The following is a 15,271-nucleotide window of genomic DNA, read 5'->3' on the forward strand; positions in this document are numbered from 1 at the left end:
CAAAATAGTAGCACAATTGTTATCTCACTACAATCTTCTGCCTCCTACCTGATACAATAATTTAGGCTGTTATTTCACAAATAATTTAAGCTAGCCTGTGTCAGCACTGTCGCCACCAGAAGTAGTTCTTTCTCTCCCACCTACAGCTGTTGTTTGTACTCTCCAGCTGCACTATTGCTCGTGCCAGCACCAGCACCTGTAGGACCACGCAGCGATGCTCATGAGAACGAGCTGTTGGAGGCAAAGGAAGGGCAGGACAGCTTCTTGCGGTAGCAGCACTGCCTCAAGTGCTGGCTTAAAATGTTTGCTGAATTGAAACGGCAGCCTGTGCTTAAATAACCTTAAATTGCCCTGCAGCCACATCATTACTGTCCTAATGACTCTTACGTGACTGACCGCTCTTCAATGAAGAGGAATTTATTTATTTATTTATTTAGCTGCATATATGGCATCCTATAGTTTGCAAACAGCTACTTGCCTTGGACAACATTTATACTGAACAAGGAAAGCATGTACACGTCATCATTAATACCAGTAAGAGTTAGGATGAACATTAAAAAGACCTACATTTATTTATGTGAATTACTTTTAAATATTTCCAGTGACATGTAAATTAGGGATAATTTGTCTACATTGCAAAATTTTTAATATATTTTTAGAAACACCTCAACCCTAAACCTGCTTGAAAACAGGAGTACATACTTCATCAGTTTTGCTGATATTCTTGTGCATGGAAATGTGCAGAATTAAGGCTGAAGTTTGCTACTTTTCATACATAATGAAGTATTTGTTGGAAACATGAGTACCCAGTTTGCTGATAAAAGGAAAACCTATTTCTTATTATTAATAAATTGAAAAATGAGCTTGATATGTGTAATTTCATATTAACAGTATACTTTAATCTTCTAGCATATATCTGAAAACAAGATGGGTGAACCTGAGCCATATGGCATTTCATTCTAGGGATGATAAACCTGTTTGTTAACTGATTTAGTAATCCCAAGAGAAATCAAAGAGTTCAATGCTTAATTCATTTGCAGTACAGATTAAATTCATCTCAGAATGTAGAATAAATTGAAAGAAGAGAACAAAATTAATTTCCAGTTACCTAGAAAGGATTCCTCTAATCCTAGTAGTGCAAGTAGTATTTTTAAATAAAATGTCTACCGCAAGAAGAAGACTCAAAAAATATTACCAGTAATTAATATCCTCATTTTCAACTACATGGTGAAAATCGAACTTCCTCACTGCTGACTCCACAAATTGCTTACAGGTGAATCTTATAATTGATTTACTTACACATTTGGTTTTTAAATTACTACTGCTTTCAGAAAGCTGGAACATCAGCTTACACCATTCACAAAGACATATCTGTTATTCACCTGATTGCTCTCCCCTCCTATCTTCGTGGTGCTGGGGAGCCTGGCTGGACCCTGAACTCTATCTTTAAAGGTGTTTTACCCAGTCTTACAACTGGCTCCAAAGCCAGTGGACCCTGGGCTGAACTCTAGAGCTAAGCATAAATTCAAGACCATGCTACTAGGAAAGATGAAGGACAGGGTCCCTAAAATTTCTTCTTCTCCATTTAGGAGAATTTAGAATATAACCCTATAGATAACAACAACTGTGTAAACACACAGCATTATTTTATAGCGCGTAATCACTATATGATAGAGTGATTGCATATGCTTTTTCTGAGGCTATAATCTCCAAGGCCTATCACTGCTTGTATTTTTAAATAGTCTTATACAAGAGATAACATGAATGAAAATTAAAATAGATAATACGGATATCGATAGTTGACATTAGGTTTACAAAACCAAACAGCAACAATAATATTGAGCGGCAGGTGCTCACCACCTCCTAAGACCTGCCCACTGTAAATGTGATTTCCTAAAAATATCTGAGAAACAGAAATGAAAATTGAACAAAAGGTAAAACAATATACTTGTTTAGAAATAATATATTAGCCCCCCCAATCAATTTTAGAAAAACATAGTACAACGTTAAATTAAAAAAAGTTTAAAAAGTTTATAACCAAGTCCAGTGCTGCAGATGTCTGTTCCATTGATGTAATATTACTTAAAACAAACATTTTACATGCTTTCTCAGCCATTTCACTGTTTTTACATGATCCACCCAAATATCTAACTGCTGTCTGGAACAATGGTTTGGAACACTTCCAGATTACTAAGCTTTCTAAATGTTAAAATAACTAATATGCAGCATATGATGAATAAAAAGATATTGAGCGGAGTATAGCAAATGCTCCTAAGGTACTGACTTTACTCTAATGGTGATGTTAAATTAATAATAGTACTTTTACACTTATGCAACACCTTTCTGCTAAAGACTTCAAAGTGCTTTATAAGCAATAATTAATTTAAATCATACATTGGCTCTGAGAGGCAGATATTATATTACCATCATTGATTATCTCTGGAAACAAAGTAATGTAATATTCCAGACATCACATTAATATAGTTGCAAGCTATTAACTTTTTATACGGGGCCTATGTTTCACGAAGCTTCTTACAAACTTGTTCTAAAAAGCCAATAAAAACTTGGTCTCTTTGGAAACTTCTATCAAGCATGTATTAATTGTAATTCATTATCTATTTTTAATGTATTATTGAGGATTTTTTTTATATCATTCCCCACTGTTGTCTGCTTATTTCAAGTCTGTTGAATTGTAGAAGGGTGTATATATATAACAGTTCAGTTACAGTAGTAAAGGTATTATCACAAGACAAGGAGTACGACATCAACAGAGTAAGTGTAAGAACAAAAGAACTCCAGAAATTATCTTAATTAGTCTTCAAACAAGCATTTTAATAAAAAACATGGGAGAAAGAAATACTATCCTCTAACACCTTTTTGCATTTGCAGAAGAACATCTCTAGGTGAATATTTTCATATTTTTGTTATTCTTTCAGCTAAAAAAAAAAAAAAATGGATTTTTGTGTCTGCTAAATATTTATCCCATACTAACTTCACCATACTCCAAAGGTAGCATTGTAATTATTAGGAGTCACAGGATCTATAACTTAGAGGTACATTCATGAAACATGTTAAAAAAATTTCCATTTATATTATTTAAACCTGTGAGCAAATGTGCTATGAAAATATGCAGGCTAGCTATGAAATGTAATCACTAACATTTGAAAAACATGTCTTATTCATCCTTGACGGTAATTGTTAGCAGTCTCTCACAATCTTCTGAAGTCTCTGAAAACCCCACACCAAAGACCTCTCTTACCTAAGAATAAATTTCTTGATCTTCCATTGTCTACTTTTGCTGTCACATACCAGACAAGTGCAAAACAGTTTAGACTCCAAGGCAAATGTATGATTAAGATACAAAATGGCCCAGCTATCCTTCACATGCCTTCCCCTTGAAGTGTAATCTCAGTGGTTTGATTCCACTTCTTTTCACAGCAGCAGCAGTAGAGGAAGTCTCCAAAAATCTGGTGCAGTGGTGTTATTTTTATCCCTAACCCTTTCTCTATAGGGTCCCCTTGGCTGGGAAGACACGAGGACTTTCTACAAAAGGGTCCCCCACTGTCTGGATCTTTACTTCTTCTGGAGTTCACAGAAAACAAAAATAACCATTGGAGGGACTTTCTGCATGGGGAATGGGGTGAGGAAGGAGAATGACTGACAATATCATCAAATGAGCCTCAATGTAATGACTCCGCAAAAATGGAATTTGCTGATACAAGGACAGTGACAAGTTACCCCACAGCAGTGGGCTACTAAGTTAAGTTCAGAGTGATGACAGTGTTGCCTGCACACTCAGAGATATTAGTGTCTAAACTGGTACCACTGGTGTCCCATTTTCAACGTTCTACTTCTCTCAGAAAGACCAGAAAACATGAAAAGCTGAGATTTTGATTTTATCATTGAACTCCAAAAGATGACCTACAGAATCAGGCTTGTATTGTCAATGTACATATATATCAGTGCTAATTTTCTCTCTTTTCTACATGACCAACACTGTAGGGATACTATTCCTCTGCCTTCACTCAATGACTTCTCCTGGTTCAAGGTCAGTCATTGACTTTTTATGTTTCAAGGACACCTGGTCTAAACCAAACTTTACTCTTTCTCAGAGAACCACAATTTTCTCTCTGGGCTCTCACCTGTCCTACAGGAAAGCTGGACTTGTTGGTGCATCAGAAGCAGTGTCAGCTAATGTATGACCTTCCCCGACACCCCTGAAGAGCACATGCTCTTCCCTGCACTACAACCAGTGATACGGGGGACCAGCATGAAGGAGTACTTTCATGTCTTGTGTAATGATGCAAAGTAAACCATGATATAATTCTGTATCTGACATGCTCAGACATTAAGTTTAACACCCTGATATTGGAAATAACCCATAACTGGATGAAAAAAAGATTGTTCATAAAGAGATAATCAGTATTTTTGGAACTGAATAAAATACTCAATACATAATAATCAAAAAGCTTTCTTTCAGATTATGTTACCTGTATTCACATTGAATAAAACCTTCTTATATTCTGCTCCTTAAAATACATGGCAAAAATCTTGTAGTAAGGCATTAAGCAGGAAAACGCTAGACCCAGATCTAATCCTGACTTCACTATTACGTAAGTTAAAATGGACAAAACCTTAAGAGGCATGGAGGACTTTCACATGCAACAATTCCTCCATAGAACTGGCAGGTTTTCAACATGCCCTAGAATATGGCCCATTACAAATCCACTGAGAGCAAAAAAGAGAATTTACAAAACCAAATAACTATTTCAATAACAAGACTGAAAAATGTAAATATTATCATAAAAAGAAATTATCATTTTATACTCCACTCACTGTAAAAGCCTATTTATATACTAGAATATTCTCAAATTTTGTTTTATTACCTCAGCAGGAACTTAGAAAACGTCAGTCAAACAACTGAATAGGCAAATAGTATGGCCATTATGTTCTCAGCAATAGTCTACACACAATCTTGGCTTGAAATACGAAGATGTGATCATTACCTACTTAACACAGCTATCTGTGGTATTTCTAAGTCACCAGCTACTGCAATATTCAGACATGAAAAAATGTTTTGTCATTACACAATGTCCTTCAATCAAAATATCTCGTGTACTTGACCTTAAACAAACTGATGTTATATAAAGCCACTCATTAAAATACTAGTTTATTTAACCTTAAAATAACCATGACACTGAAGTAAATACTATTTAGCTCTTCACGAAGTCAGGTCTTGACATCCTTAATTTTAGTGGAACATTTTCCGTACAGCCAAAAAGGAAATTACAGTATCACAGGAGACTTAAATTGTATACATTTTTGTAACATTTGGTGTTTAACTCAGGTGAGGAAAGTTGTTTGGAATCTCCCACAGCTTTACTCCTGCTTGGGAACATAAGATTTTGGTAAAAATAAGACTTATTGTTTGCAGTGGGGAATTTCTACAGGATATTCTATAAAATATTCCAAAAGACAGACAAAACACCTACATCATTATTTTTACATGATAATTTCTGCATCATGACTTTCCAACAATACATTGGTGTACCAGATAACCTAAGATTAAGATGAAGCAGGTTCTGAAAAGAAGCAATCTAAATGCACAAGAAAGGACAGTATTTTTATCAGTAAAGAGGATCAGCAAATTTGGGGCAGGAGCAAATCAAGCTCATGAGCTGACAGATCAAGGTGCTTGTAAGAGCTGCAAGAAAATGATTTTTGAGGGGGTAAAGCAATTAGGAGAATGCCTAAATGCAACCGGAGGTGACTTGTGCAGGCAAGACTATTCATTAACAGATTAAGAGGGGAATGAAAATTATGATGAGGAAAACAAAGGCATGACCCACATGTAGAAGAGATGAAAGAATAAGCAAGTCTACTAGACAAGGACAGAGAGGTTGCTGAAGCTAAGAAGGTCAAGGGGGACATCAACAAGCACAGCATAGGTATGAGTGAAGATGAAATCAGAGGAGGAGAAAGCGGTGGGGGAGTGGAAGTCATAGGGATAAGATGTTTGATGTAAAGGAAAGAGGATGGAGGAGAGAATGGAGAATTAAGTCATTGGTTCTGACAGCAATAAAGCCTTAGTTCAAGCGTTTCAATTCTTCAAGGACATTATTATCCTAGACTAAGGGTGAGGTACATGGTGATTTCCAGGCTGGGGGGAATGGAGTAGGAAAAGGAGAAAAGATTCAGAAAAGTGAAGTATTTAGAGAAACGTAATATCGAGGTTAATTGTGTGATACTGCTCCATTTGCTTGGCTGAAGACAGAAATCCAAATGCAGAAAATTTGCAGAATTACATTATTAAATCTGAATTTGAGAGTTAATATCAAAAAAGAGCTCTGTGTTGCTATTTCACATGCAGTTTTTTTCAAAGGAATAGACTAGCAACCTTCAACAAATGTAATTCATATAGGAATTTTAGGAGACTGGGAAAAGCAAAAGGAGAATTTCTCTGAAATTATCTCTACCCACAGCGCTGGCTATCTGCTGTCACGGTGGCTATCCCCTCTTTATACAATTTATAGATCAAGAGCTTAATGGTCAAGCAGTCTCCTAGAAAGCTGACTTGGGTTTCTTCTCAGCCTGAGGACATCCAAACTATAAGCCTCGCAGCCCAGGTGTATCTTTCTTACATATGCACAATCCATACTACTCAAGAACCAGGCAGCAGGCTGCTTGCAACTTTTTTTTTTACCTCTATCTAAAATATGCAGAATATAAAATCTGTAAACCAGCCAGGGAACACCAGATTACGTATCTGCACCTTCACTCACAAGTGCTTTAATCAACAGACAGACTATAAAGTCATGATACCTTTAGATCACTCCTTCTCTGTGGATTTCTTGGATTTTGACAGCATCTGATTTTTTATTTTCTGTCTGCAAATCATAATGATATTAGATACGCATCTCCAAAAGGAAGCTGCCATTATCCAGATTACTCTGCACCCCATGAGTTACTCTCCTTCTGGTGAAGAAGTAAACAGAATCTAGATCTCCCAACTTCCTAGACACGTGTTTAAAACACTAGGTACTTCAGAAATACACATTATACTCTAAACTCAGCAAAGAAAGCATCACATCTGCAGACGCAAAATTTGCAGTACTTTAAGCACCTACCCGAGCATCTCAAAAGGCGAAATGTGAGGAAAGGAAGAGAGCAAGTTGTATTTAACTGGTATTATTCTGGATAAATTATTATCTCATTCTAATTGCTAGATGAAACTGAAGAATAACACATTAATTACTAATAATGCCAAACACAGCATAGATTTCCTAGTTTCAATAACTCAAGGAAGAAACAAAATTGGACAAATCTCCTCTGCTTCTAAATTTTATTTTCCTGTGTCTTCAGTTGGAAAGAAAATCCAGTTATCTCAGACCCTTGCTAGAAGATGGGATGAATCCTTTTTTGGTTTTGGAAAATTAGCACATCAACTCAGCAGCTACAGAGGCAAGGTGTTATTTAAACATAACCAACTGCTATAACAGACTCTAGCCAAGGTCATGAGACATACAGAGTGTAGACAAGTGGCTCAGCTGATGGAATTGCTCCCTGAAACACATGGGGATAGTACAATGTTCACCTGACAGTATGTTTGCTAAAAAAACCCACAAAACAAAACAAAAAAACCCAAACCAAACAGATGGAAAACTACTGTTCTGTGGCCTGTGCTTCATCAAATAAGTGGTGCTGTCAGCCCCTCTTACTGTGGTTTCGATTCAGAATGACAAATAATTCAACAAATGTTTAGTGATGTATCAACCTAACTCCTAGCAAAAGTGTATTATAATTGAGGAAGTTTAGTAAGTTTGGAGCAATTCAAAAGTGAAGTCCAATGAAACAGCAGTACTTAGCAAAAATGTATACAATCCATTGCAAATCACCCTTGAAATACATCCAAAAGAACCAAATATTTCAGCAAAATATAACACACATAAATTCCAATTTAAAATGTCTGAAATACAAAACAAAAACTTTACTCCCAAACTGTAGATTTCAGTTACTGTTCATGGAAATACAGGGGTATTAAATTATCTACTGGAAGTCTTCACCAAAATGCCCAGCTGAAAAACAAACATGTAGAGGACTATAAAAAAAAGTCGTCATAAAACTAGTGAGGGCCAGAACTATAAAGTTCACATAAATTTTGTTTCCTCCAAAGTGAAGATGTATTAGTATGCAAAATGTCACTAATACATGATTTATTTTGCATTTATTTTCTCCCCAAAAATGGTGAAGAAACATCTAAGTAAAAATTTGAATGTAACCATACAGTTAGGGCTTACAGTAACACCACATATTTTCATATTTTGTATATCTCTTATATTCTTAATATCTTATTATTTAAGTAGATTTTAAAAAATACTAAAATACATGTTATTTATGGAAAAATGCTCAAATTTCCTCATCACAGATTTAAGAAACTCTTCTGAATATCTATTTGCTTTTTTCTCATTGCTTTTTTTTTTAATGAGAACAATTGCATGAGATCAAGTATCTTTGTTCCTTAGGAGATCATCTGCTCCTGCTGCTCATTTACCATCTGAAATCATAATCATCTGTTGGTGACAATCTAATCATCTTCACAGTAACTAATTGTGATGTCACAAACAAATGATTATGATTTCAGGTGGTGAACAAACAGCAGGAGCAGATGTACTCTGAAGAACAAAGACTGTAAAGTCATGCACGAATCCCTAGTAATAAAAAGTTAGGCAAGAAAAACAAAGAGCCTGTCCTTTATAGAGAGGTAGGATTGCTTTGAATGTATTTTTTTTTATTATTAGTTTTTCAATACTTACTTTGTGACTCCCAAAATTGCTGGAAATAGATAAAGGAAAACTATACTATGGAAAATTGAGGGTGGGGAACATATAAAAACAGTAAGGGTCATTTTTTTCTTGTTAAAATTACGATATATAAAAACACTGTTACTTTTTCCTTTTATTTTTATATATTTTTGTTCTTCCCAGCTCATCTACAGCTTCTCCTAGAACACATACTGTATGATCTTTGTGATTACCCTATCCAGAAATATAAAATCAAAATATGTTCCCAAGAAAATGCACTTTGCATTAGGATTGTTTATTGTTTCATGCTTTGTTTTTGTTGATAACTGCTTAAGTCAAATCCAGAGAGATAAATGAGCATTCTGTTGACAGTAAACATCTCCTGTATGGGCTGCAAATGCTTGTGGTCTGCCCATAGTATCTCAAAGTCTCTTCCAGAAGCACCAGGGAAAAAAACTCATTCAATGTTCTTGTTATTTCACGTGTGAAAAATGTCTAAGATACCCCAAACCAAGAAACAAATAGCTTCTTGTTTCATCTTTAAGATTGTGAAATGAAGAGGAAAGGTAAAGAAGTAAACCTGTGGGAAGAAGCTTTGCCGGCGAGTAGGAGGAACAGAAGTGAAGTTTGCCGCAAGGATAGCTGCAAAAGTAACATGATAGAGGGAAACAGGAGAACTTAATTTTCAGCGGTATTTAATAGGGAATACTAAAAATGCATTGAGAAAGTATGTAGGAGGATACGGACTGTAGGGTATTTCTCAGCAAAAACAAACTACATAATAAGGACACAATGAAATCTGTTCTTCAACTGTACTAAAATATGTAACTGTTACGATTTTTGGTTTTGTTGTACTAATGTATACAACTTCACTTTACTATTCCAGTTTTATTTCATAGTTTCAGATGGAAACAGTGCATTATGCACACAGAAAAAGAGTATCAGCCTGCAAAAGGAAACTGACGCAGAATACGTTGTCCTAACAAGACACAAGTGTTTTCCTGGAATAAAATTACTGGAAATCTGAATAAGAGTTGCCAAAAGACAGATGTAGCAATCTCAGAGCCTCGGATTTTCAAGACCACTGAAAGTTAGGTTTTAGGGTAACAACAAATGCAAACTGTACATTTCTCTTATAAGCAAGGATACAGAAGGCAGGAAGCTACTCCATTTGCCTTCTTTAAAACTTCCTACAATAATGATGACACTGCAAGAGTAGATTCACCTACCAACAACTTGTTCTTAAATATAAACTAACATATTCATACTTGAAAGGATGTGACATTTTTGATCTCAAACAGTGGAACTTGTTTGGAACTGCCTTAAAAAAACCCTGTATGTCACAGGTGCATGAGAGATCATGCGTGCAAGTGATTTCTTTTATTCAAAAGGACACTTCAAATTTCCTCAGTTCTCCTTGACTACAAAGCTCTGACGTTATCTTGGACTCTGGGGCTTAGGGGAATATCAACAAGTGTGCGCAGGGAAAACTCTTACTAATGCTAGTTCTTCTTCAGGATTTTTTATGCTTTCCCTGTGTGGGAAGCTAACACACAATATTCTACCAAAAGCAGAGCAGGCAAAGTGCTCATAGGTAAACATGTACTGGCAGACGATCCCCCTACTAAATATTAGCACGGTATTTCAACAAGTAATCATGTCTACGGAAAACTGGTGAGAAATATCAAGCAATACTGTGTAGTATCAGCAATCCCCTGATCTCAGTCACATCTTGAAAAACAGGCCTCTTGATAGAGCCATTCAGTAGGAAGGTAGCAACTGAACTTACCGGTTACCTAAATAACATACAAAAATGTTCTATAAATTTTCTATCCAGGAATCTGTGGTTCCTTCCTATATATTAAAAAAAAAATGGTGTGATATTTTTATGTATTGAAAGATCCACAGTATAGAAACTACTACAGTGGTTTTCTATATAAAAATACACTTTAATACAGTGCCAATCGATACAGCAGATTCATAATTCTATCAGAAAGGCCATTTTAGTTTAGAAATACCAAGAGAGGTTTCAATGAGAAACTCAAAAAAAAGACCTATTAGCAATTCATTCAGCCAGGGGTGATATCACATTAACGCATTTAAGGAAGAAAAGTGCATTTCTAGGTCTTCTATGAATCCTGGATGAGACTGTAAGGTGAAGAAAAAGTGCTCTGTCCTCTACATTACTGTAACAGATTCATTCTCCTCTCATGTCTTTATATTGAAATCACAGTTAAGGTGTAAATTTTAAAGAAAATACCTTAGAAGAGAAAGGCCCTTTATGAGGTGAAGAGTTAAAAAAAAAATCAGTAAAAAACCATATATGCCTGTTGACAGCATTTTGGGTTCAAACCCTTCCTATTTCACAAAAAGATAGCACGGTCCCTCTGAAATAAAAATTTATACCCTTTAATCAGCTGATTATTATTAATGTTGCCTCTAGATTTGAACCCTCAAAAAAGGAGTTAACTGATTAAGCCCAGTGGACTCCGAACCGCACTGTCAGAAATAAATGCTCTATGTCTATTGACATGCTAGCTATATCTCCTTTGATTTCCAATTTACTTGGAGATCAGAAGAATGGAAATGAAGGCATCTAGAAATGTCTTTCATGCATTAGAAAAGCATACCAGAATGAAAACCTGTTTCTGTACCATGGCCTGCAGTGGCTGCAAAAAGGTCTGTGAGCAGGTGAATCTGTGAAAAATAAGGTATTGGTCAGCACAGGTTTAAAATACAATTTTTGTTGATCTTGTCTCCTGTTGAGTGAGTTTGCTTTTGTGTTCTCCTTCTAGGTTTGGATTTACATGTATGACTGCTGAAGTTTTCTTGCCAGATGAAGCCTGGGAAAGGGATTGTTTTTTCTTGTTGGTGTAGTAGATGGCTGTGATGTCATCTATAAACATCTTTTGCTACAAGACACTGCAAAGATAGGACAAAAAAGCTAGAGGTCTTATTCTGCTGTCCCAAACTCCAATATGTTAACATTTGAAAATGTTAACATTTGAAGATGTCTCACAGGCCATGTTCTTAAGAATTTTTGACAATGCAAACAAATTATCTAGAAGTATTGATGAGGATTGATGATAGGGGTGGAAGGAAGCAATTAATAAGAAGTCTTAGAACCTGTAGAATCCTTCTTTTCAGGGAAACACAATGGCCTGTGCTGAATCCAAGACCACTTTAAAAACTAGCAAACTTCTGTGTAAGTTGAAGCACAAATTATTCCCCAGGTCTAGTGACCAGGAAGACTGCATACTGGAATACTACTGAACCCCCTTAAAACCTGCTTTTAGGACCACCTCATTCAGATGTATATAGGCAAAAAATAGAAGGTAACTCATGCGTGTGTCTGTCTCTAGTACAATCCTTAGCTGAGGGAGATAATGTATGGGACTCTTAAGTCTTAAGTTCAAAACTCAACGCAGTTCTAGAGAAGAATGCAGGACTCATGGAAAAGTGAGGGAAGTACTATGTATATTATCTTTACCACTCTAAACAGCAAAAACCTAGTTACAAAGCCACAAAGGTCTGTCCTATTCAATACCTATCGCAGGTAATTTTCAGCCCATACAAGTCCATTAGACCAAAAGGGATATACCTTAGCGTGCTGAGTCAACCATCTTATGTCACTGTGAGACCACTCTCTATTATCTTCAAAAAGTCATAGAGATCAGGAGAGGTCCCCAATGACTAGAGAAAGGCATCATCATCATCAGAAAAGGCAGGCTGGTCAGCCTCCCTTCAGTCCCTGGGAAAATCACGCAGTAAGTCCTCTTAGAGCCATTTCATAGAATCATAGAATCATAGAATCATCTAGGTTGGAAAAGACCTTTAAGATCATCCAGTCCAACCATTAACCTACACTACCAAGCCCACTCTAGACTAATCAAGGGTAGACCAGACTAAACCATATCCCGAAGTGCCACATCTACCCGTTTTTTAAACGCCTCCAGGGATGGTGACTCCACCACCTCTCTGGGCAGCCTGTTCCAATGCCTGACCACCCTTTCCGTAAAGAAATTCTTCCTAATCTCCAGTCTAAACCTCCCCTGGCGCAGCTTAAGCCCATTTCCTCTTGTCCTATCGCTAGCTACTTGGGAGAAGAGACCAACACCCACCTGGCTACAACCTCCTTTCAGGTAGTTGTAGAGAGCGATAAGGTCTCCCCTCAGCCTCCTCTTTTCCAGGCTAAACAACCCCAGTTCCCTCAGCCGCTCCTCATAAGACTTGTTCTCCAGACCCTTCACCAGCTTCGTTGCCCGCCTCTGAACACGCTCCAGCACCTCAATGTCTTTCTTGTAGTGAGGGGCCCAAAACTGGACACAGTATTCCAGGTGCGGCCTCACCAGCGCCGAGTACAGGGGGACAATCACCTCCCTGCTCCTGCTGGCCACAGCATTCCTGATACAAGCCAGGATGCTGTTGGCCTTCTTGGCCACCTGGGCACACTGCTGGCTCAAGTTCAGTCGGCTATCTACTAACACCCCCAGATCCTTTTCGGCCAGGCAGCTTTCCAGCCACTCCTCCCCAAGCCTGTAGCGTTGCATGGGGTTGTTGTGACCGAAGTGCAGGACCCGGCACTTGGCCTTGTTGAACCTCATACAGTTGGCCACGGCCCATCGATCCAGCCTGTCCAGGTCCCTCTGCAGGGCCATCCTACCCTCGAGCAGATCGACACTCCCACCCAATTTGGTGTCGTCTGCAAACTTACTGAGGGTGCACTCGATCCCTTCATCCAGATCATTGATAAAGATATTGAACAAGACTGGCCCTAAAACAGAGCCCTGGGGAACACCGCTCGTGACCGGCCGCCAACTGGACTTAACACCATTTATCACTACTCTCTGGGCTCGGCCACCCAACCAGTTCTTTACCCAGCGAAGAGTATGCCTGTCTAAGCCGTGAGCTGCCAGCTTCCCGAGGAGGATATTATGCGAGACGGTGTCAAAAGCTTTGCTAAAGTCCAGGTAGATGACATCCACAGCCTTTCCATCATCTACCAGGCGGGTCACCAGGTCATAGAAGGAGATCAGGTTGGTCAAGCAGGACCTGCCTTTTGTGAACCCATGCTGGCTGGTTCTGATCCCCTGGTTGACCTGTACTTGCCTGTGGAGTTCGCTCAAGATGAACCTCTCCATAATCTTCCCCGGCACCGAGGTCAGGCTGACAGGCCTGTAGTTCCCCGGGTCCTCCTTCCGGCCCTTCTTATAGATGGGCGTCACATTGGCAAGCCTCCAGTCATCAGGGACCTCCCCTGTTAACCAGGACTGTTGATAGATGATGGAAAGTGGCTTGGCAAGCTCCTCTGCCAGCTCCCTCAGTACTCTCGGGTGGATCCCATCCGGCCCCATAGACTTGTGAGCGTCCAGGTGGCATAGCAGGTCATTAACTGCTTCCTCCTGGACTATGAGGGCTCCATTCTGGTCCCTATCCCTATCCTCTTGCTCAAGGGCCTGAGTACCCTGGGGATGACCGGTCTGGCTGTTGAACACAGAGGCAAAGAAGGCGTTAAGTACTTCAGCCTTTTCCTTGTCCTCGGTGACAATGTTCCCCCCCACATCCAGCAAAGAATGGAGATCCTCCTTGGCTCTCCTTTTATTGCTGATGTACTTATAAAAGCATTTTTTATTGTCTTTTACAGCACTGGCCAGATTGAGTTCTAGCTGGGCTTTTGCCTTTCTAATTTCCTCCCTGCAGGACCTAACAAGATCCCTGTACTCCTCCTGAGCTGCCCGCCCCTTCTGCCAAAGGCGGTAGACTCTCCTTTTTTCCCTGAGTCCCCGCAAAAGCTCCCTATTCAGCCAGGCCGGTCGATTTCCCCTCCGGTTGGTCTTACGACACACGGGGACAGCCCGCTCCTGCGCCCTTAAGACTTCCTTCTTGAAGAGGGCCCAGCCTTCCTGGACCCCTTTGCCCTTCAGGACCGCCTCCCAAGGGACTTTCCCAACCAGGGTCCTGAAGAGGGCAAAGTCTGCCCTCCGGAAGTCCATGGTAATAGTTTTGGTGCCCCTCCGCTTAGCATCACCCAAAATTGAGAACTTTATCATGTCGTGGTCGCTAAGCCCGAGACGGCCTCCGACCTCGACATTTCCCACAAGCCCTTCTCTGTTGGTAAACAGCAGGTCAAGCGGGGCACCTCCCCTGGTAGGCTCGCTTACCAGCTGCATTAGAAAGTTATCCCCCACATGCTCTAGGAACTTCCAAGACTGCTGCCTCTCTGCTGTGTGGTATTTCCAGCAGATGTCTGGCAAGTTGAAGTCCCCCATGAGAACAAGGGCTAGCGATTGCGACACTTCTGCCAGCCGCTTATAGAATGCCTCATCTACCTCTACCTCCTGGTTGGGTGGTCTATAGCAGACTCCCAACAGGACATCCGCCTTTCCAGCCTTCCCCCTCATCCTTACCCATAAGCATTCCACCTTGTCATCACCACTGTCAAGCTCTATGCAGTCGAAACACTCCCTAAC

General features: G+C 39.1%; 1 protein-coding gene across 3 annotated transcripts in view; it reads right to left on the reverse strand.

Annotated features, from left to right (window-relative positions):
• Positions 1-15,271, reverse strand: part of STAU2 (staufen double-stranded RNA binding protein 2) — a 180,390-nt gene that overhangs the window by 84,297 nt on the left and 80,822 nt on the right. The gene's annotated exons all lie outside the window — the stretch shown is intronic.

The sequence above is a fragment of the Pelecanus crispus genome, chromosome 2 (assembly GCF_030463565.1).
Source record: "Pelecanus crispus isolate bPelCri1 chromosome 2, bPelCri1.pri, whole genome shotgun sequence".
NCBI lineage: Eukaryota > Metazoa > Chordata > Aves > Pelecaniformes > Pelecanidae > Pelecanus > Pelecanus crispus.